This window comes from Chinchilla lanigera, unplaced genomic scaffold, assembly GCF_000276665.1.
Source record: "Chinchilla lanigera isolate Chin_1 unplaced genomic scaffold, ChiLan1.0 scaffold00028, whole genome shotgun sequence".
Lineage (NCBI taxonomy): Eukaryota > Metazoa > Chordata > Mammalia > Rodentia > Chinchillidae > Chinchilla > Chinchilla lanigera.
The window spans coordinates 3,773,619-3,798,472 of NW_004955429.1; the positions used below are offsets into that span (position 1 = coordinate 3,773,619).

At 35.5% G+C, this 24,854-nt stretch overlaps 1 protein-coding gene across 1 annotated transcript in view; it reads right to left on the reverse strand.

Moving 5' to 3' along the window:
• Positions 1–24,854, reverse strand: part of Gpr158 (G protein-coupled receptor 158) — a 412,097-nt gene that overhangs the window by 131,855 nt on the left and 255,388 nt on the right. The window lies entirely within an intron of this gene.

Sequence of the window (24,854 nt, forward strand, 5' to 3'; positions counted from 1 at the left end):
TGTAAATATATTTAATTACCTTAAGATATTCTGTTAGACTCAATATACCATTTTCTTGTAACAAAATGCTCAGTTGAGGCAAGACATAAAAGATAAAAAATCAGTCTGATCTTTTTTTGAATTTAATTATTAATATAAAGTAAATATATTAATTACACAAACATAAAACAGGTCATTTTGGGGTCTCTGTGTTTTTACTAAATATAACATAAAATATATACACAAATTGCACCTAGTAAAACGTCTTATTTAACATGAAATTATTTGTAGTAATAACAAAAAGATGCTACAAAACTAAACCACATGAATACATTATATTAAAAATAAGCATAAAACTGGAAGCCCATAACTTACTCTAAGTTCTAATCGCTCTTCTATAACCCTCCTAGAGAGTTAAACACATAGAAACATGTTATGTAACCACGCAAATGAACCTCGGGCTTTTTATTATAGTAAAAATTTGGGAATTAAAAACAAGTTCAGTTAGTGAATAGACTTGATTGACTGGCTTCTTAATATTGTTCATTATTTAAGCTAACAGATGTTTTAGTGAAAAGAAAATTTTTATCAGCATGTGTTTAAATGCATTGTGGCTGGTAGAATTTCTAAAGTGGCACAATGTATTTTCAAAGCATACCTAATTATGAACACTCTATAGTTTTTCTTTTAAACTTTCCACTTAAAAGACACTAAAAGTGAGAATCTAAAATACGCAAAATTTCCTGTAAAATAATTTATACGATATTGATTGAAAAAGGGACATGAAAAGGAAATAAAGTGCAGTGGAAAATACAGACTTTGGAATTAGCTCCATCTCAGTGTGAATTATGAAAAACCACTTTTGAGTTAGACAACATCATACATCGATGGTTCTATCCCTAGGTGACCATTTTCATATTTATGTTATTAAATCTTTCAGGTTTACCAAACACCACATATAGAAAATGGTGAGTATTGTGCCTAAGACTCAATGAGTATTCAGTTTTTAAAACAGAAAACAGCAACAGGATCATGAATTTGAAAGCTACAAAGGTATATACAGTTAGAAGTGAAAATTAGTTTTATTCTTGGGATCAAAAGAAGACAAAGGCCTGGGGATAAGAGACCCAGAGAAGTTCCTTCTTTGGACTGTGCACTTGCTATGGTTTGGTAGTTTATTTGGTGTTGCAATACACTTTGATAGTTTTAGGGTCAGTAGGCTCTATGGCTGTGTGATAGTCACCACTGCCACATAACAGCCGCAAGAGTAATGTGTGCCTTATATATTTTTTAAAAATTGTCTACATTTTACTTGTAAATGCTGTGAACTCCTCTTAACATTTGCTTGGCCTTGCTCCTGGCTGAACAGACAGCTCATAATTTCGTCTCTTTAATTGGAACTCTAGGATGTAACTGTCCACAGAAAGCTAAATCAGTGGAAGTTAAAAGAAGGTAAGAATGTTGACTGTCAAATTTTTTAAAATAATTAGAGTAATTTGTTACTAGTTCCTTGATTCTACAAGGACTATCTACTTCATTTATAATATTAATACATTATCAAGCTCCGGGACAATTAAGATACATCTTGCTAAAATAATGCAATTGTTTTTGATCATTTCCAATTTCTTCTTGCAACATTTAAAATTTTCTATTGTTAAAGAAACCTCTCAGCATGAAGACATTTTTATACAGGTGGACCTCAGAATCTATGATAAAAATCTGACACAGCAACAGCATTATATTTTGAAAGTGATGAACTAGCATAAGTACAGATAATAAACCCAGACTCTATACATCCTTATCATTTACAAAGAATTACCAGGTGACCAGACTCATGAGGTATACTTTTTCTTTTATTTGTATAGAGAAATCCATGAAACCTGATAAATATCTGACATAATTATGCAATAAACATTCAAAACAAGATGTAAAAACTTATGCTGAAAAGATTCTTTTTTGTTTTGTTTTGTTTTTTTTCTCCGGTACCGGGAACCGAACTCACGACCTTGCCCTTGCCAGGCAGGCGCTTTGCTGCTGAGCTAAATCCCCAGCCCTGCTAAAAAGATTCTTAACATCAAGAAATATAGGGTCACCATTTTTGAATAATTTAACAATTATTTAAAGGAACGATAATAGGCCACATATAGACTGAAAGTCTGCATGCAGCTCATTTATCATAACACCTTCAGTGAAATACTGAAAATTCCATCAGGGTTAGAGAATTTTTTTTTTTTTTTGTTTTGGGAGGTTTTCTCCGGTACCAGGAACCGAACTCACGACCTTGCGCTTGCCAGGCAGGCGCTTTTGCCGCTGAGCTAAATCCCCAGCCCCGGTTAGAGAAATTTGTCAAAAAACAATTGCCCAAAATGTGGTTAGTTAAATCAATATTAGTTTTTCAAGAGAATTCTTAGGGAAGAAAGGCATACAAAGCCAAAAGTTGTGGTCAGGACAGAGATTCCTAAAGGGAAATATAAGCAATTCATAGAATTATAAATTCATAGACTAAACCACGCAGACTTTATATAAGGATGGTTTGGAATTAGTTGTACATCAATTGTGTGACTTCGGGCAACTTGCTTATCTTTAACAAATTTACTCTCTTCTCTTATAAAATGGGCATACTAATGCCCAGCTTGCAGTACTCATGTAAAGGTCAGCGCTAATGCTGTATTGTACAGAGCAGGCACTCTGTCAGTGGTAGTTCTTCATGAATTTTTCATGTGCTACTAGGAAATGAAGTCAACAGAACACCTAAGCTCACTCAGCTGCTGAATGTCAGACTCTCCGAGGAAGCCTTTCCTCTATAGCTGCTGGTTCTCATGTCAATGTTATTTCCCTGGACACCTGACCCTCAGCAATTTTTCTCACTCAAAGTAAAAAGAACAGGACAACAATAAAAAATAACTCTATAAAAAATAAATAACACAATAAAAAAACTATGCAACACTATCAAGGTATTTAAATATAAACTATAAGTAAAGGTTTGGTTCAGATGTTATAAAAAATTCACTAGTTAATTTAAAATTCTGACAGTTTTAACTAGGATGTTAAAAGAAATTATCACATTGCTTTGAGTAGATATTCTTTTCATATCTAGGATTTCATAAGAAAACCCATTTTTCATGTGACACTATACTGTCTAGTTCAGTTTCCAGACCTTCTAGAAAGTTAATTTTGTACCAAAACAAAGTCCAAAGTGGAATATACATACTTGTGTTCTTTTTTTTTTTTTTTTGGTTTTGGTTTTTCTCCGGTACCGGGAACCAAACTCACGACCTTGCGCTTGCCAGGCAGGAGCTTGGCCGCTGAGCTAAACCCCCAGCCCCTTACTTGTGTTCTTTTAAACAATGCAATACGATAAATAAAAAGAAATAAATCTATGGTTCTACATACATGTGAAATTAAAAATAACTCATTCATTATTGGTTATGGTTTGCCATCTATTGCTGGGCAGAAAGCTCATAACTGTTATGGTTGCAGAATTAACATGAGAAGTTTCCATATTTGTTTTGTTTTGTTTTTCAGATAATGTAAACACTTAAAGGTGTTCCTTCCAGCTTTATATAATTTTATAACTCAAAAATTATTATTCATTGAAGTTTCTAAGAAGCATAATAATACATCAGATGCACAAGAGGTGATTTTCTGGATAACCTTCACTTAGCTACATGCCTCAGGTTCATGTCTAAGACATCTCACCGAAGCAACTCCTGTCAACATTCTTCCTCTCAGTCCTACATCGTTGCAAAGATGCCACAAGAATGTACCCTAGTGTGACAGCTAATTGTGATGCCAGCTTGAATGGGTTAAGAAAGGCCTATGAGATTAGTGGAGTGCTATTCTGATGGGTTTGTAGATGGCTGAATTGTAGGTCACAAACTGAAAAGGGAAAACCCACTCTCGATACGAATGGCACCAATCAATACATCTGTAGCCTAAAAAGGGAAAGAAGAAAGTTCTCTCTTTTGTTTCTTCAGAGGAGCCTTTGGACTTTCACCTCAGTTCCTTCTGCCTTCCAGCACAGACCCTTCAGCCTTCCAAGTCAGACCCTTCAGTTTTCCCGCATGGACTTGCAGGAAGCTCCAGGCCTTATATATTTGATTGGATCTTTTGACTCTGCAGCACACATTTTTCACTTTTCCATCCTGATTCTGCAGGCAGATATATATGCTACTTTACTTAGGGATATATACATATAGTATCCATACACACACATATATGTATGTGTATACATATTTCTGTTCCTTTAGTGAATCAACTGATATTCCTAAACTGAATCAATGTCCTCTTTATCCTCATTTTCCCCTTGGCTTCACTACAAAAACAGGCAAACTTAACTGCTATGTTTCTGTAATCTATTTGCAATCCTCATTTCTCTTTTCCCTTCCATACTGCCAAATATAGTAAGTCATATTTCATACAGATAAATACTAACTCATAATTTTTTATTCTGATAAGACATTTAAAAATAAACACAAATGTGATGTGCATTTCATTGAAAAAATCAACAAATGATTTAGTGATGTGTAAAAGATGTGCTCTATTTGCAAAAAAAGCAAGCATTTCTAAAACTTATGACCGTATCTGTTGTTTTTTTTTTTGTATCGGAAGTTGAACTCAGAACCTTGCACCTGCCATGTATACACTTGTGCCGATGAGCTGTATCCCTGGGTTAAGATAGTATCTGACAGGTAAGAAACGAAATGGGTTATTAAGGGTATGTGGAAACAAGTATTATATAGATGTAAAGATAATGATGACAAAATTTCAGAACTCAGTGTCTACAATAACTAAAATGTTTATAGATTTTTATGGGCAAGGAGGATTCTAACTTGCCTCAAATAGGAACATTTAGAACCATCAAATGGGCGTTATAGAATTTAGTCCACTTTGAGTGCATCAATGCCTAAAGTTATTTGCCAAAAGACAAAGTGAAAAGGGGAAGATGAATATTAATTATTTAACATCTTTTTAAATTTCTGTTTTCAAATCTAGGCATCTGTCTTACCAATTTTTTCTGCTTCAGTTAATCTTTATGCTTACCAACAAATTATTACATGTTTGCAATTAATTACCTTGATATTTTACAGTTTTATATCATAATCATGGTTCAGGAAATATTTTCAAATGATTAATTCATAAATTTTAATTAATAAGTGCTAACTCTTACATTCAGAATTCAAAAAGGTCACATTAGCTGATGGATGTTTTAATTAGTTTTCTTCTTTTTGATGGGTCTTTTCTTCTCACTGTATTATTTTATACATTAGGATTGGACTATTTACTCAAAAGACACAAGAGAAATATTTAAGTATATACAGAAATTTGACAGCAAGGGATTTGACAGTAGAGAATTGTTAAGACAATATTAAAACACCAAAAGTTTTATGATATGAAATACATCTTTAAAAAGCTACTATGCTTAACCTCAACAAAAGTTGATCTCTTATTAAATCAGGTTTCTTGAAGTAACAAACCTTTTAAAACTTGCTAAATTAATTATTCCCAATACAAATCTTTAGCCCTAACCTCTTTCTGAATCTCTACAGTCTCATATTTCACTTGCTTATAGACATTTTCACATAAATGTCCTACGGCACCTCAAATTCAGTGTATGAAAATTTAATTTTTTTCCAGACCCTGTACTATTCAGGTTCCCCAACCTACTTAAGGGAAATCAATTATTTATTTATATTGTAGTCAAAATATATCTGAAACATACGTTTAAAGGCTAGAAATGAAAGAAGTGGATTTTATGAAATATTCATAGTTTGGATATTTTTAGAATTCCCAAATTTTTGTTGACCAAGTGCTTCACTAAATTAATGCATGATTCACTAAATAAATAATTAAACTGAAAAGATGCATTCATGTTGATACCTAGTCAAGGGGAGAGGATGTTTTTCATTTTTAATATATAGGGCCTTCTGTGATTTAGTGACTACATTAAATATCGAAAGTCTTAAGAAGGACAAGGGGAGAAATAAGAAGAGAAAATACAAAAGAAGCAAGACTGGGGAAGGAGGAGGAACTATCTGTATATATCTAGTTTAACACTTCACAGGGATGAAAATGGGTGAGACAGGGTGGGTGTAAACATACCTGGGCATGTGAACTAGGCAAAATGAAGTCCTCTTGTCTTCCTCACAGATGTGTCCCCATGTATTTATTATAATGTGCTGTCCTCCTCATCTCTTCTACCACAGCCAACCAATAATTTCATGTCACCTTTTCTGTCATTTCAAGACTTACCCTTGTCAAGTGCTCTCTCTCTATATATATACACAAAAATCCCCTTATATCCTCTAGCCCCCAATTTTCAATATATGCCATACTTTAATCTTATCTATCTATAACCAAGGAAAAGAATATAATAAATTATAATCCTATAACTAAAGGGTATTAATACTTGCTTTCTCAAGCTGAACTTGGGAGACAAAATAGCCAACATTTAAAATCTAAACGCAAAGATCTTCAATTCTTAAAGTTAGAGTGAGACGGTGGAGCTTTTCTGTCTATAACTTTTTCCTCTGAGACTGTTCTCATATGGATGCTAACCGAGGTATTGACATTCAGTCAGAAAGTGGGATGCCATCTTTCATATCTCGTGTTGAAGAAAATTTTCTTATTTCAGAAGTATCTTTTATTCATTGTATAAATTTCTTTCAGAAACAAATGAATTCCATAAAGCTGCAGGATGTAACATCAACATGCAAAAATCAGTTGTGGTCTACACACCAACCACAAACCATCCAAAGACAAAATTAAGAAAATTACTCCACTTTCAATAACATCAAAAACAATAAAATACTTATGAATAAATTTCAGTGATGAAAAATCTATATACTGAAAACTATATTGATGAAAAAATTGGAGAAGATACAAATAAATAAATGGGAAGATATACCATGTTAATCTATTGAAAAAATTAGTATTATAAAAATATCTATACTATGCAAAGCTCAAAATAGATTTAATGGAATCCCTATCAGAAAGGTGTTTTTCACAAAAATGGAGCAAAAAATCCTAAAATTCATATGAAATCACAAAAGAATAATTAAAACAATTGTAGAAAAAAAGAAAAAGCGGGAGGCATCATAGCACCTGACTTTAAAATATACTACAAAGCCATAACAATGAAAACACTATGGTACTTGAAAGGAAAAAGGACATAAAGCCCAATGGAACAGAATTGAAAATCCAGAAATAAATCTATGTACTTGTGCTCAATTGATTTTAAACAAAGGCACCAAGAACACACAATTGGGAAATGACAGTTTTTTTTCAATAAATGGTATTGGGACAGCCTTATATCCACATGCAAAGTAATGTAATTAGATCCTTTGTGTGTTTATTCACACCATATACAAAAATCGAATCAAAGTGGATTAAAAAGTCACAAGAAGCATCTGAAGGTGAAACACTCCTAGAAGAAAACTTTGGGAACAAGCTCTATAATGCTGCTCTGGGCAGTAATTTCTTGGGTGTGACATCATAGGCACAGGTAGCAAAGCGAAAATAGCTGGATGAGATTACATTAAATGGCAAGCACAAGGTTGTGAGTTCGGTTCCCGGTACTGGAGAAAAAACAAAAAACAAAAAACAAAAAACAACAACAAAAAAAAGAGATTACATTAAAAAAAGAAACTTTTGTACAGCTAAGGAAATAATCAACAGAGTTGAAAACTAACCTGTGGAGTGGAAGAAAATATCTGAAAACCATATATCTGATAAGGGATTAATATCCTAAGTGCAAAAGAAGTGCAAACAACTCAAGAGTAAGGAAACAATCTGATGAAAAATGACCAAGAATCTGAATAAATATCTCTCAAAAGAAGACAACTGTTACCTGAAAAGGTGCTCAACCATACTGATTTTCAGACAAATGAAAAATACAAAAATCTGAACATAATGAAATATCTCACACATGCTAGAAAGGATATTATCAAAAAGATAAGAGAGTCCAAGTACTGCAGAAGATGTAAAGAAAAGGGAATCCTGTACTTTGTTGGTGAGAAGGTATATCAGTACAATCATTATGGAAAATTGTGGAAATTCCATAAAAAATTGAAAGTAGAACTACCTTATGATCTAGCAATTTCACTCCTGGGTATACACAAAACAAGTGAAATCAATATGTGAAAAATATATTTTCACTCCCATGTTCAATGCGGTATTATTCACACAAGCCAAGGTTTAGAATTAACCTAAGTGTTCAACATATGAATGAATAAAGGAAATGGAGAGACATTGATCAAAGGGTGCAAACCTTGAGTTGTAAGATGAAGTTCCGAGGAGCTAATATATACCATGGTAGCCATCAAAGTGACAATTAGTTTGATTCTGATCATCATTTAATATGTTTAGCACATAATTATACTGTACACTTTGAATGTATACTTTTATTTTTCAACCAAATACTTTTAAATAAAAAGGAATATGTCATTATAACAATTTGTACCACATAAGCTGCCTTTGCTGAAGACAAGATAAATGAACATGTAAGCTTCCCCTTATTCATTCCTTTCTTGAAACAGAAGTTTGTATTAAGAAGTTATCTTTGGAATTCAGCCTACATGACTTAATAAGTATCATGACAGGTTGAGTGGATTTCACTCCAAGGTCCAGAGCAGCAGTTTTCTTCCATCTCCATGAACATAACCCAGTTCCTTCAGTTTTCTGTTTCTTTTTTGGCTACATTTTTAAGAATGAAAGTGATATAAATGCATACCTTCCAGAAATAAAACAGCTGACTTCAGGGAAAGGGTGGGTAAATCTAAATCCACTGCACTGGGTAAAGCAGGGACCTAGAAATAAATCCCTCATTGCTATTTCATCCATTCAACAATTTTTTTTTTCCAAAATGAGGACATGTTCTTTCTTTAACAAAACATTAATAAGTGTGGTCGTGAAGAGCAGTGATGATAGCATCAGTGATTCTGACAACTGAATTTTTGTAAGTCATTATTCTAAGCACTTCACTTTTGTTAACTCCCACAAAGCAGTCAAGCCTTCACACAGAAGCAGGCATTCTTGTATCATCCTTGTTTTGTAAAGGTAGTGCTGAGATCCAGGCAGGTTAAAAATTTTCCCAAGGAAATTGACTGAAAGAAATAGATATTAAATAGTAGTACTACTCAATGTTGCCCTCGTACATTCAAAATCCAATTTTGTGAATCTGTCACTTAAACTATCATCTGGAAAGCAGTTCCTGAAAGTCTTCACTAACCTCCCTCTGAAATAGAAACACATCTGAAATTGGAAGCCACAACCTGCTGTGAACAGGGAATTGAAAACACAAATAAAAACAGAAGTAAAAATGTGAGAAAGAATTCATCTTCACAAATACTTGGGAAATGTAAATTAAAACTATATACCATTGTCCTCTGATATCTGCAGAGAATTAGTTCCCAGACACCCTGGAAGTATCAAAATTTATGGGTGCTCAAGGGTCTTATAGAAAATGGTCCAATGTGTGTATATAACCCCATGTGCATCTTCTCTAACCTTTTTATCATGACTAACAGAATGTGAACACTATGTAAATAGTTTTTATATTGTTTTGCTTAAGAAATAATCACCAGCAAAGGTACACATACTCACTACAGGCACAATTTTAATTCCTCCCCCCCGCTTTCTTTGAGACTGGGTCTTGTTACGTCATTCAAGCTGGTCCTGAACTCACTATGTAGCCCAGGCTGGTCTTGAACTAGTGGTAATCCTCTTGTCTCAGCCTCCCAAGTGCTGGGATTACAGGGATGCACTACTGTACCCAGCATGCACACTTTTAAAAAAATACTTTCAATATGCAAGGGATTGAATCCATGGATGCAGTAACCTAATAGATAAAATGGACCAATGCATTACATTGAAAAGAACATTACAACAATGACAGTATCAATCACTAGTTTGAATGTTAGGAAGTGGGTAATTTCATACCAATAGAAATGCAAATTATTGAAGGTTTCAGGTAATTTTCTAAGTAATTATCAAAATTTTAAGTGTATACTTGGTTATATTAGCAACTTCCCATCTCAGAAGTGTACCCTAAAGCACTATTTGCATTCTTGCGTGAACAAGAATGTCTACTAATGCATATTATGACAACACTTGGTGAAAAAGCAGAGAATATAAACTGTAGCTCATTCACATAATATGATATAATAAAGCTATTCAGAAGAGGAGAAAGGCATGTACAGGCAGGAAAAGAATTCCAAAAATTTTTAGAAATAATTTTTAAAAGCTTTTCTAGTGATAAGTATGGTATACATGTACAAGCATATGTCTAACCCTGATGATAGATATTCTCTGGGAAGATAAGCAGGAGTGGGAAAGAACAGGGAAGCTTTCATTTCTTGCTTCATATTTTTCTTTATGTATTAATTTTGTACAATAATATATTCATTTATTTTTTAAAAAGTATTTTTAAAAGTATTTAAAAATACTTTTAAAAAAGTATTTTCAATCTTCAAAGGATTGAATCCATGGATGCAGTAACCTAATGGATAAAATGACCAGTGCATTACACTGAAAAGAACATTACAACAATGACAGCATCAATCACTAGTCCAAAGGTCAGGAAATGGGTAATTTCATACCAATAGAGATACAAAATACTGAAAATTTCAGGTAGTTAATTTGGGAATATGAGTAATGATCCACTAAAGATCTTTACTGCCAACAAAAATGGAAGAAAGGAAGAGAGGGCTGAATGGAAGGAGACAGTCAAATATTCTCAGATTAAGTAACAAAAAAATCACATTTTAGTCTATTTACAGGAAATTTAACTGGAAAATTGAAGAGGTGAAAATGTAAGAGTCTTTTAAAATTATCTCTAGGGCATGATGTAGGCATTTAATAAATATGTATTGAGGAAGAAAGAAAGCTATGTGGAGGTAACTTGTTAGTAATAAGTCACATTAGTGACCTAATTCCACCTCCCTCCCCACACCTACCTGGCTAGCTATAGCCTATTCCTCAGATCTTTTGGCTGATTTTGACTGCTTTCCTTGTACTGCACAAAGGAAAGGAAAGATTGTTCTCTGTGTGTGTGTGTGTGTGTGTGTGTGTTTATTTTATTCCATTTTTTACTTACTCTCAGTTTACTGAGTTCTACTTCATTTAGAAAATCACATTTCACCAATATTTACAAAGACATAAAAATATGTTAAAAAAAAAAAACCCTCAAAAGAAAAAAGCAAGACATTCAAAGAAATAAGCTGAGTTCTCTGCCCACACTCCACACTTGGTAGTGCCTAAAACATAAGCTTTGTAGGCACTGTGATCTGACTTTATATACTGACTCAGACAACTACTCAATCAGTGTCTTAGAGCAAGGTTTATTAAACTAATCCTCATTTTAGTCTATACACTGTATGCAATACAATGTACCATAAGTATATATAATATAGTTGTGTGATAATTTTTCACTGCACATAAAAATTACTTTGAAAATAGTGTCTGTAAATGTATCGTTAAATTCTAAACCTGTCTTCCTTAGATTCAAAAAATTTTGCCATTCAGTGACTTCATTAATTCAATTCACACATGAATGAGTTTTTGCTAATATATTTCAATTGTGTTTACATTAGAAATGGCATTTTTTATGACTTTTCAGCTTTGAGCCACTTTTTTTCCCAGGCTCAGGTAATGCCTTTTATCCAGAAAGGGCATCATAAAAACAAATGAAGCGACAAAACTCCATTTACTCTTACTGAAATTGATAGAGGATTTTGTTGGATTAATTTTCCCTATCTTGTCTGCTGATTTAAAATATCACTAGAAACACAAAGAGTTGGTGATTTGTCTTATGAGTGTCATATAAAATGCTATGTTTGCTGTAGAAAATTCAGATCCATTCTTATCAGAATCTGCTCATATTACCTAGTTGTTTACAACTGGTTTTGGCAGACACGTTATTATAGCAACTCAAGTAAATAGACTAGAATTTGATTTGAGAATACCAGCGAGGAAATAATTAAATATAATGCTTCTGGTTTAGTTAATTAAAATGATCATAATCACATATTAGTCATTAACATGAATGAGCCATATGCCAAATAAAATATAAGAAGTTCTGAAATAGATGCACAAAGAAAACCAAGGGTAAAATAAAATCACAAGACAGTTAATAAAAATAACCTTTAAAACAAAATGGGTTCAATAATGTTAAGGCGGTTCAAAATCTATCTAAATTATATCCAAACTCAGCCACCCCATTTGGATGGCAAAAGCAGATGCCTGTGGTCTGAACACACATAACATGTAGGCTGTTCTCAGATGTGAGCATTTACAAAGATTTTGTGATTTCCTAATTCACATAGCACTATATATAGAACTGAGTACTTATTTCAAGGTATTTCAGTACAAGTTCTGATACCAATAGAATAAATAAATTAGTGCAAATGCACATGAATATGCTTTGATTATTTTCTCTTTCTGAATCTTCTAAAGCAAATTCTTCAGGCAATACAAGTTTTTTTGAAAAAGACTTAGAAAAAGTGTCTCCTTAGCTAAACCTTTCCTGGAGTGACACACAGTGGGGTCCCCTTGTCTTTTCCATACCCTCTCCCCAGGGAATCCTGCATTCCCATGGTTGATGCTGCCTTCCCAGAGCCCTGGCTCTATCCTATCACAGTAAATGAAATCTCTCTCTAGTTTGGCACCAGTCCTGACTTCCTCTACTGCAGTTCCATGAATTACTTTGCCCCAGCATGTCTAAAACCAAACTCATCTTTGTCCGTTGAAACCTATTCTTCTAAATCCACTTTCTTTGTTAATGGCCTTACAAGTACACCAAAAAGAAAATTAGAAATGTAAGAGTCTTTTAAAATTATTTCCCTTTTTCTACTCCTAGTATTGCTGCCTTGAATCACATTTTTTATCGCTTCTCTTGGAAATCATTAAAACAAATCTCTAAATCGTCTCTACACTCGTTTCACACATTCTAAGCTACCTTTCACAGTCAGCTGGAGAGATTTCTGCAAAATACAAAAGTAACCATGCCATTTCCCCTCCTGAATCACTGTGATGGTGTGCTATATATAAATCCAAATTCCACGGATTAGCACTTACAGCTCTGCATGTTCTAGCCCTTACCAGCCGACCTTTCCACCTTCATCAGACACTCCATGGGCTACATGCTGTAGTCCTTCCAGAGGCAGTTATTCTTTAAATACATTGTTCTCTTTTTAATCCTAAAACCTTTACAGGTCCTATTCTTTTACCTAGAAAACTGCTGCACATCTTTCAAAGCAGTTTAAATATCACCTTGTCTGTGAAAACATTCCTGATGTTTCCATTTAGAATCAAATGCTACTTTCTCTCTACACCCATTCCTATCTGCTCTCATTTATTATTGATGTGTTTATGTCTACCTTTTTCAATAGTCACTTGGAGCTGCTAAAAAATACTTCACCAAAGGCATACAATGCACTTCCTCTACACCTAAAAAGCTTTATATTTCGTCTCTATTTTAACCATTAGCTATGATGTAGGCATAGCCTTAATAATCCTAACCTGTCATATAACTATATGAAGAATGTGCATGATTTTTTTAGAGTGCTTATGCAGATACAAAGAAGTCTAATAACCTGGAGCTTTTTAGTGCAGGTCAGAAACATCTATCACATGAATAATGCTCTCTAGTGAACTTTATTTCAAGGTTATGCTACCTGAGTCTTGAAATTTCCTTATGGACATGAAAGAAAGAATGAACTTTGGATATTAGAATCAAGTGGTGACATTATTCCCCACTGGTGGGATTTCCTCCCATTTTTTCATTCAAAACACACACACATGTGGTACTCGAGTTCATGTTCTCATAGAGTATTCATTTTTTGTGGGAAAGACATACATCATAGGCTAAAGTTGAAGTAATTGCTCTATTTCACCTTAAGGGTTAATTTTCTCCACCAGGGACATTTGACAATGTTTGGAAACATTTTTAGTCATCGCTATTTGTCATAGTCACTTTCCTCCTTGCAGAGATGTGATACTTGACAGCCGAGACTTAAAGGAGGAAAGGTTTATTTTGAGTGGTGGTTCTAGTCCATAGCTGACTGGCTCTGAGGCAGGAGGCAGGGTAGAAGGACCTGCTGAAGAAAAGTTGCTCATAGCATGGCAATTGGGAAAAAGAAAGGTCAAAGGAGGAGCCAAGAAGGAAGATAAACTCTTTCGGGCTGTGACCTCTGTGACCTGCCCCTTTGGACAGGAACCTTCCTCCTAATAGCAGTTATTTATAAGCTCTCATGATCCAGTCACCTTCCAAAAGCCCTACATAGGAGCACATGAGTCTCTGGGTGGATATCTAGATATCAGCCATAACACTACTTACATCTAGTGAGTAGAAGCCAATGGGTAGAGGTTAGGGAATGCTGTCCTCAGTACCCAGAGCAGCTCTCAAAAATGAGGAATCATCTAGTCCACAATGTGAACAAGGCACAGCTGAACAAACCCTGTTCTACAAGAAAATCCCCAGAACTGCTGTAAGACATAGAGAAAAGAAATATGATCAGCACTGGGGTCTTAGGAGAAGCTTTATTAGAGTCATGGACTGGTTAGAATTTGAAATATGTAAAGGAGAACAAGGATTGGATTAGGTGGAGTTAGTGATAAAAAGAAACATTATAGTATTCCAAGTAGAGGGACCAGCAGATATTCAGGGCTAGGAATTCCTTTTTCATGGGGTAAAAAGGAGGGTGTGGCTGGAGTAGGAATGGAAGGAATGCATGTTGTAAAGATAACCAAGGCCAGTCAAGCCTGTTTTTCTAAATATGGTTTACGATTTGAATTTCTATGCTGTAGCAGTGGGGGCTGGTATTAAATAATCAAAGCTGAATTTAGAGAACATCTCTCTGGCTTTGGGATAAGAGAGATATTGAAAGAAACATGGATGAATGCTGGAAGATACAATTATCGTCAAAGGAAGGGCTGATAGAATATAGGGCTGTCTTGGTGGCAGTGGAGACAAGGTAAAATTGAGTCAGTTTGAGGTTGTAAGACGGACAGGACTTTGTAATGGAATGAAGGAAAGAGAAGTGAGTCTACCTGACTCTCTTCTGTCTGGTGGGGGATTCCTGGAGACAAATAAGAGTGGAAGAGGACGGAGCTTGGCAGAATAAGGTCCAGAAGTTGGTTTTAAACATACTGAAATATTGATACACAAGCAGATATCAACTAGGCAGCTGAGACTATGGGTCTGAAGAGCAGAGGAAATGTGTGAGATTTCCCAGACAGAGATAATAGGAGAAGAGAGGTTACTGGGTTCAGTTGGACTCCAGCTGCCTCTATTATTTAGATGTGATTTTCATCTGCTGTCTGTTTTGCTTACATCTGTCTGATGCAGTCATGTGTTTGTGTTTATTTCCTGTATTTATCTCACGGGTGAGCCATTAGTGTTTGCCTTCTGCGTTATGGGTTCATTTGTTTTTGTGCCTAACTACTCATTTACTTTTGGGCAAGCGTTCCTCTATTTGCTTATTTGTGTCAGAGAGAGAGAGAGGGAGAAACAGTCCTACAACTTCCTTCTGATTTGCGCAGCTTTTTGTCACTCTTAGTCAATTCATGCCTCCAAGGTCCAGAGTACTGAAATCAAGGGCTTTCCTCCACATATGACTTCTTTCGGAATTCACTTTCACATTTGTGCTCTTTCCATGTTCATAGACATTTAAAAATAAAATTTCCTCTTAGTTATATCACGATCTGGGATAAACAGCTCAGGAATTGAATTTCAGTGAGTGAATCCTGAACAGTTCAGGAGACTATTTGTCCCTTCCTTCATGCTCCATTGTTCTGAAATTCACCACGTGAAGTAATAGGTCTTTCCTTGCCTGAACTTCTCTCTCACCAGGGAAAGCCAAAAAGATAAACTGAAATAGCTAAAAGTTTTAGTATTGATGTGATTGTAACAAACATAAGATTAATAAAGAAAAGTCATTTCTGCCATTCCGGGAGAGAAATACTGATTCTAGGGTTCACTTTCAGCCACAGGAAAGGGACAGAAAAGGTGATTTTCAAGGTTATAAGTTATCATGCATAATCCTGGTGGAACGCTGTATCACAATTACAATAGTTATGATAATTTTTTAAATGATGCATGCATGGAGACCACATTCCAAGAAATGCATGCGTAAGGTTTCAGATGAGGTTTTCTTATCCTAATTTAGAACAGCTGATTCTCAAATTATCTAATGGATTTATCTGACACCCATCCAAGCCAAGGATATGACAATAGTCACCTACCAGCAATGAATGTCTAGTAATTTTGTCCAAGTAGGCCATGCAGGGCCTAGGAGTCAAGAAGGTGAGGACTGTGAAATAAATTCCTCCAAGGCAGAAAGAGAAAATGCCAAACTACAAGAGCCTAAAGTAGGAAAACTGTTTATCTTGGCACTGCCAGCACACACTGTTCTAATCTCTAACAGAATCAAGTACAGAAGCACCTTTCAATAGAAGCAGGTAGCCAGGCGAGAGTAGCAGAACCATGGCTTCAGCATTTGTATAAGCAGAGTTAAGGGGAAGCTAAAAAGGAAGAGAAAATTCTGTATAGTTAAGAGTCCTGTAACTCAAAGATAAAAGATAAATGAATAGTAAATGTGGATGACTACATTCCCTATGATAATTATGCATTATATTATTGCTGCCATAGGCCAATAAGGGTTATGGCCTTGTAAGATTTGCTTTAAGCTTCTTTGTTATTATTTTTCACCTGTGTCCCTACCCTTCTTCTGTTTCATAAGAAAATGAGGCCAAATATTTCAGAAATGCAACTATTAGTCCTACCTCTAATCTATTTTAAGTGTGGGTCCTACAGCTAAAATTTGACTGCATTACTGAAATGTCAGAAATAACCCTATCTGAATATAATATTCTAAAATAGAAAATAACACATCCTCTTTAAGAGCTCTCAGCAGTATTATATAAAATAGTATTGTATTTAAATTTTGTAATATTTTATCAAGAACTGATAAACTTGGAAGCCATGGAATAGAGAAACAAAATTTAAAGTCATTTTAATTTCTGAAATGTCTTGCCTCTTTCTACAATCTTTGTAAATAAGATATTATCATTTTGCTAATTAGCATTACAAAGATAATTTAAGTTTTAGAGACTTTGTAATGTAAGATTAAAACAGTGAGAATTCTCTTCACTTGCACTGACACTTTCTCATGTTAACGTCTTCTAAAGGAACTCCCCATCTCCCTGTCACTTGCATGACTTCGGCTCCATTGGTAGGGTGTAATTATGGACCACTGAGACAGAAAATGGAAATCTAGGTTTTGCTTCTACAAACAGTGGTCCATTAGGCAAGATATTGTTTGGAGAGGCTTTCTTTCTCACTGGATATTGTAAAGGAGTCTAGCTCAAGACATGGTCAATACTGCCCAATTTTAAAACAACTAACCTCACCTTTCAGAGTTGAAGCAAAACAGATTCAGGGTTCAGAAAGTGGCCCAGGAACATGAGCTCCATCTTTTTTCTCTACAGAGAGATGTGAGATGTAATCAGGACTGACATGAAACTCCAGGGAAATCTTTCAGTTTTAAATACCACAGAAAAAAAAATCTACCAAGAGGTTCACTTTTTGCTCTCAGGAAAGTAGGTTACATTATTATGGATGTGCGGAGGAAACAAGACTTCTGTGGCCATGGAAGGGAAAATAAGGCACAGCCTTAGTTTCATGACAGCTTATGATTTTAACTGGGTGAAGAGAGAATGGTAAAAAACAAAAAGCACAGTAGATAACAACACACGGCCGGGAAGTGGTGTAAATGAGCTCTTGGCACCTGATTTCTAGTTTGAGAAATATTAATCCAAGGAATCAGTAAGAAGCCTCAGGAAGCACACTCCTCTCACACTACACACACTGAGCGCTTAGCAACAAGGAGCAAGCTGTGGAGAGACACAGTGATGGGGACAGCAAGGGGGCCAGGCAAGTGCTATATTTTGAGAGACATGAAACTTTTTCTACAAAGGACCAGATGGGGAATATTTTAGGCTTCCCAGGCCAATTGTTTCCATTGCAACTAGACACTTTTTCCATTTTAGCATGAAGTCGGCCAGAGCAAACATGTAGAAAAACAAATGTGGCTATATTCCAATCAAACTTTATTTATAACCATGGAAATTTGAATCCCATGTCATTTTCACAGATCATGAAAAATTCTGCTTTTGATGTGTTTTGTTTTTTTTTTTTTTTTTTCAAAACAGTCTTCAGGTCATAAATTGTGATCTCTGCTGCATTAAAAAGTAAGATTTAAGAAATTCACCACTATATTTTGACTGAGCCAAAATATAACTATATTCTAAGCTCCTCTGACAGGACTCAAGATGCCATGTAACTATAATACTCAACTGAAGTTGTATAAAATAAGTTCTTTCACTGAATTTGAAAGATGTTGTTCATTTAATTATGAGTAAATAGTGGTTTACAGAGTGACCTCAGAAGTCTTTTGGCATCAATTTTTCCATTTGTAACTGAAGCTGCTTATTAGCGTTATTTCTCCTGGGGATTTCTCTAAAATTAATTAATGGTCACACATGTTAATGCTGGAAATGCACTGAGAAACTTGGAGAGTGAACATTTTCTTAGGTATACTTTGATTTGTTCCTTCTTTCTCTTGCAGTGATTATACCAATTTTCAATAGTCTCATGTCTCTACCCCATTCTAAACAAGAACACTTAGTAAATGACCTTTTACCAAGCACCAGCCAGCAAAGTCTAGCTAGAATTTCTTTACCTTTATTGTCATGACTCCAGATTTTTAGTCTTCCTCATCAGCATCACTGTTTCTCTAGGTGCAGATAAAACACAGAACTTCTCCCATCCAAAATGAGTATCCAACGTGAACTCAGTATCCCATTGCCTTCTGTTGCTCAGGGTCCCCTGTTCCATTTATTATTCCATGTTGTCCCTGTATTTTTAATTCCTTTTCCTACCAGTGTATAAGCCTGTTCCAATCTAAGCAAACGTCCCTCAACCCCGTCTCCTCTTCCACCATTTGATCGTGCCCTCTGTCTGAGGCAGACAGAAAGAAGCTTCCAGAAAGTTACAGCTACAGCTTGGGGAAAAATGGAGCAGTGAGTGCCAGCAACTCAGTTTCTCCAGGACAGTGTTCCTACAGTCTGGAAAACAATAGCTCAGCTAGAACAGCTGGGAGAGGAACTGCAGTGAGAGGAATGGAGGAAACATGGGAACCAGGAGGGCACTGATAGAGGAGAAGAAAGTGGGATGAAGTGATAAAGAAGAAATAGTACTCCCATGCAGAGATTGGTCGTGCACCCAGCATGCTAAGGCAGTGAAATCAACAAATTTGCTATTCACAGAGAAAGAGACATGACCTGGACCAGGAGAATCTTCTGCAGGAGGAGGCAGCACTGAGAACCTGAGACACTGCTTTCCCAGCAAATCCTTCAGAATCCAGGGTTGGTGAGTGAATTGGGGAGCAAAGGTGGAGGGTGCCCCCAGAGAGCACAGAGCCAGGGGCAGTGGGCCTCAAACTTCAGCCCAGAGCAGTCCCAGGTGCTCCACTGCCAACCTCGCAGAGCAGAACAGAGAAGGGCAGTCCAGTCAAGGTAAATGACCCACAGCTGGACAGCAGATTGAGGGGAATGAATTTCCCTAGGAGGCAGGGGCTAGGACCACCCAGACTCCAGGGACTTGTCACCATTGCAGACCTCTAGACCCAGCTCGGTTCTGGGCACACACTGTCCTGGGTCTTCCAGTTTAACAAGGAAGTGCACTGCCTGGAGCTCCTTAACATGAACCTGAGGAAAGGAGCCACAAATCTAAAATAATTCAGCTTTTTCACTTTTTAAACTGTTCTTTACTTGACTGTGTTATTCTGTCATTTTTAATGCTCATTGTGCTTTTTAAGTTTTTTTTATTTCTTATTTTCTTTCTTTTATACATTACCCACCACACTTTTATCTCATTATCTTATACCATTCACTTTTAAAAGCTTGTTGGTGTATCCGTGTTTGTCTACACTTACTTGTGTGTTTTGGTTTTTTGTTTGCTTTGTTTATTGTTTTGTTTTGTTTTGCTTTGCTTTTTATCTTCCCAATATAGTTTTTAGAGGGTAAGGAAACTGTTCCCTGTTCATTTATACTCCCTCCTACTTTTCTCCATTGTTCCTTCCTTAACCTCTTTCCCTTGTGTTTTTCTTATTTTTAATTTTACTTTTCTCCACTCTTTACTACCTTTTCAACTGACTCCCTTAAACCTTTTATGTAATGTTCACTGAAGCACAGAACCTTTCCCCATCCCCATCTCTCACGAATTTTGTAGTTCTTCCCCGTTACCCCTTTCTAAATATACAACAGATCCTTAACATCAATAGGACCCTTTGCCCATCTCTTATTTCCTCCTTCCCATTACCGCAAAGCAGAGGGTTTAGAGATAGGGAAAAGAAATTTCTGTTTATTTTTCTCTTTTCAGTTCTATTCCTCCCCTCCCTGCTTGGCATTACACAAACCTTTCGGCTTCAGATGGTTGATTCTATAAAAGTACTGTTGAATGTTGCTTTTTACCAGTAGGGGAGACACAACCAACATATTTGATGCATTTTAACAGTGGGTTAAGGCTTGAGTTGTTATAATGTTTGTACTATAGCTATGGATTTCTTCTCTAGATTAAAGAAAGACCCTAAACAGGGTCCTATGGCATGTAATTTTGCAACTAGCCTTGATAGATCCAACTGCTACAAATTAGCCTGTCCATTCTGTAGATGAATTGATTCCATAGGAATAATCCCAAGTCAGAGGACAATTGAGTGCCAATGAACATATCTACCAAACCCACCACTATGCCCCTGGAAAGGGACAACAAAAGTTTTTACCCTAAAATCACAGAGTCAATCAGACTCTGCAAGAATGTCTGCAGCCTGGCCGAAAGAGGCCCTGAGTCTGAGTTAACCCAGTTTAGCAGCAGAGTTACATAGAAACAATTGGGGTGACTCTCTGGCAAAGAAGTGAGTTGGAAATTATATATGCATTGGCTCACTGAATATCTAATCAGTGTTTTCAGTAGACATTTTATTGGTTTAATTTTGTGTATGTTTGAGTTATTTAATAATGTAGAATTACCTTTTATGATTTCATGTGTATATTAGGTTGTTGCACTTGTAAAATGGTGCTTTCATTGTCCTTGATTTAATAGGCATCTAGGTTCTCTTCCTCACCAAGAGAATAGACAAATGGAGGGAAGATTAACAGCAAAGACTATCATATAGAAATGTTGTAAGTTTGAAAATGTGGATGCTCTCAAAAAAGTGAAGCAATTTTTGGGGCAAAACATAGGGACAGAGGTGAAATCACTTAAAGTAAATGACATAAGTAGCAAATACTAGAATTGGAGAGACAAAGCTGAAAATAACCCATTGAGAGGCAACATCCTACTGAAAAGCTCCACGTAACCACATATTTGCCTCACTTCTCTAGTCCCCAACCAACAGTAACCACCCCCACAATAAAGGAGAAAAAAAAAAGAGGGTGACTCATATAATTTCAATATAAGATTACATATACAAGTAGGAGAATGGGGAATATATATTGTATTGGAGAATGGGGAGACAGAGAAATAAAAGATCTCCAAACCCTCCAACTACCCCAAAGCAGAGCAAGGGGTCATAAAGGGAGAGGGAAATAAATGCTAGAAAGCAGAAATATATGAAAAGCTACTAGAAAGGACAAAGAAAATAGATGAATTCAAAGAGGAAATAAACCAAAAACTTACAGCAATGATGATACACCTATGGTGAATTTCAGGAACATGGGTAAAAACTGGATGAGCTAATCAAGAGAGCACAAAACCTGAACAACAGATTCAACAAGGATATGGAATCCTCTAAAAGATGTCAGATGGAAATACTTGAAGTGAAAAACAGCATAGAATTAATACATTGCAGAAATGACCAGAATGAGGCAGAGTATCTGACACTGAGAAAATCATACTGAATTATGATAAAGGGCTCAAAGAAGCCAAAAAGAAAATAACAGAAAAAGGAAGACTATCCAGCCACTACTAGATGACAAGAGAAAACTAATCTAAGGCTAATCAGAGTTAGAGAAAACTAGAAGACTACACAGATTGATTCACCAACATGCTTACAGAAATTATCGAAGAAAATTTCCCAAACATAAGAAAAGATTTCAAAGTACAAATAAGTGATGTTTATAGAACACTAAACAATTATCATGAAAGGAGAAGTTCACCAAGGCATATCCTCATTAAATTTACAGATATACAGCAAAAAACCCAGAATTTTAAAAGCTGCCAGAGAAAAACAATGACAAAAAATCACAAATAAAAGTAAAACAATTAGAATCACAGCAGACTTCTCAGCACAAGTCCTTAAGGCCAAAGGAGCCTGGAGTGAAGTATTTCAAGCTCTGAGAACAAACAACTTCCAATGCAGATTAACTTACCCAGCAAAGCTATCCTTCAATATAGGTGGAGAAAAAAGCATTTCCATGAAAAACACTACTCAGATATGAGTGTTAATTCAGCACTTGAAAAAATGCTCAAGAATATTCTTGACAGAAACATGGGATTGGGCACATCTAAAAACACAGAGGAAACCTAGAATCACTGGATTCACTGGTTTCCTCTGTGTTTTTAGATGTGTTCAATCTCATGTTTCTGTAAATAAGATAAAAAAAAAATGAGAAAGGCAAAATAAACAGTATACCAAGAGATAAAAAAGACAGTGAGAACCAGACACAGGCTTGTAATCCCAGCACTTGGCAGGCTGAAGCAAGATGATCACCATGAGTTTGAGGCCAGCCTGGGCTATGCAGTGAACTCAAAGCCAGTCTGAACTACACAGCATGACCCTGTCTTAGAAGAAGAAGAGGGACAAGGAGAAGGAGAAGGACAAGGACAAGGACAAGGAGAAAATGATATTGAATAATCAGCATATCTCAGTAATATCTATCAATGTTGATGGCCTCAACTGTCCAATCAAAAGACAGAGACTGGCAGACTGAATAAAAAAAACAGAATCCAACAATCTGTTGCATTCAAGAAACCCATCTAATTGAAAAAGATACTCATAAACTTAAAATTAAAGGATGATGTTTTGGTTACTTTTCTCTTATTGCTGAGACAAAATACCTGGCACCCAAAATTAAGAAAGGACAGGTTTATTTAGCTCTAAGTTTATGGAGGTTTCAGTCCATAATCAGTTGGCTCCAAGGCAGAGAGGCATGGCACAGGGGCAACTGTTCAAGGCAGTAGAAAATAGCAAAAGCTGTAAGAGCAAGAAGGGAGGGAGCAAGCCTCTTCTCCTCCTTTATATTGTACATTGTCTGTGTGCCCACACCTACACCATCTCCATGCCCTCCTCTTCCACAAGCTGAGGATGTTTATAAGTAAGGACCCTGGGTGCCTGCTGAATCACTTAGTTGAACTTTTTAACTTCTCAGGTTCACAAAATGAACAATATCCTAGAGTGGTAAAGGTGTGTCCTTTTTACCCCAGAATGTGCAACTGCTGAATTACTTAGTTTACCTTCTACATTCCTCAACTTGACACAATATATCGACCATAACATATGGAAAACCACATTTCATGCACCAGGAGTCCAAAAACAAGCAAGGGTGGCAATTCTTAGACATGGCAAACTTCAAGTTAAAATGGATTAAAAGAGACAAAGAAGGTCATTACATACTAGCAAAAAAAAAAAAAAAAAATCCAACAAGAAGAGATTACCCTGAGAAACATGTTTGCATCAAATACTGGAGCATCTACTTCATAAAACAAATACAGTTGAAATTAAAACATCAAATAAACATTAACCTAATCATAGTAAAGGATTTTAACACTACAGTTTCTCAGAGACAGATCTCTAAACAAAATGCTAATACAGAAATTCCACAGCTGAACCACACCCCCGAATATATGAATCTAATAGATATATATACAGAGTATTCCATTCATCTAAAAGAGTATACATTCTTTTCAGCAACATATGGTACTTTTTCCAAAATAGACCACATACTAATTCACAAAGCCTCCTTAAGTAAATATAAAAGTACTGAACTTACCCTATTCATACTATCTGAAAGTAGAAATTAATGACAAAAGAAAATTTGGGAAGGCAAATCCCTAGAAAATTAACAACATACTTCTAAACAACCAATGAATTATAGAAAAATCTAAGAAGAAGTTTAAAAATTTCTGGAAATTAATGACAACGATTGTGAAACTCAATGAAAACTTTGGGACACTTTGAAAGCAATTCTAAGAGAATAGTTCGTTGCAATTATGCTCACATTAAGAAAATAGAGCAAGCTCAAACAAATAATCTAATAAAAAATCTTAAGATATTTGAGAAAAAAGAAATAAACCAGCCCCAAAATGAAGTTAAGGACAGAAATTTTAAAGATAAAAGTAAAAATTAATGAAATTGAGAATGAAAAACTATAAAACAAATCAACAAAGTGAAGAACTGGTTCTTTGAAAGAATAAATAAGCCCTTAGCTAGAGGAAGTAACAAAAGATACACATAAATACAATTAGAAATGAGAAAGGTGAAATCACAACAGATACTATCGAAATCCTGATAACGACTTTGAAAACTTGTATTCCAACAAATTAGCAAATTTTGTAGAAATAGGCAGATTCCTAGACACATAAAAACTATGAAAATTAACCCAAGAATATTTAATAATCCAATTATAATCAATAAAGTTGACCCAGTAATAAAGAATCTACCAACTAAAAAAAAAGCCCAGGGACCTGATGGAGTCATAGCTCAATTCTATAAAATCTTTAAGGATATTATATCACCAATATTTTTAAAGAAATTGAAAGGAATGCAGTACTCTCAAATTTATTTATAGAAGCAAGTTTCACCCTGATCACCAAACCA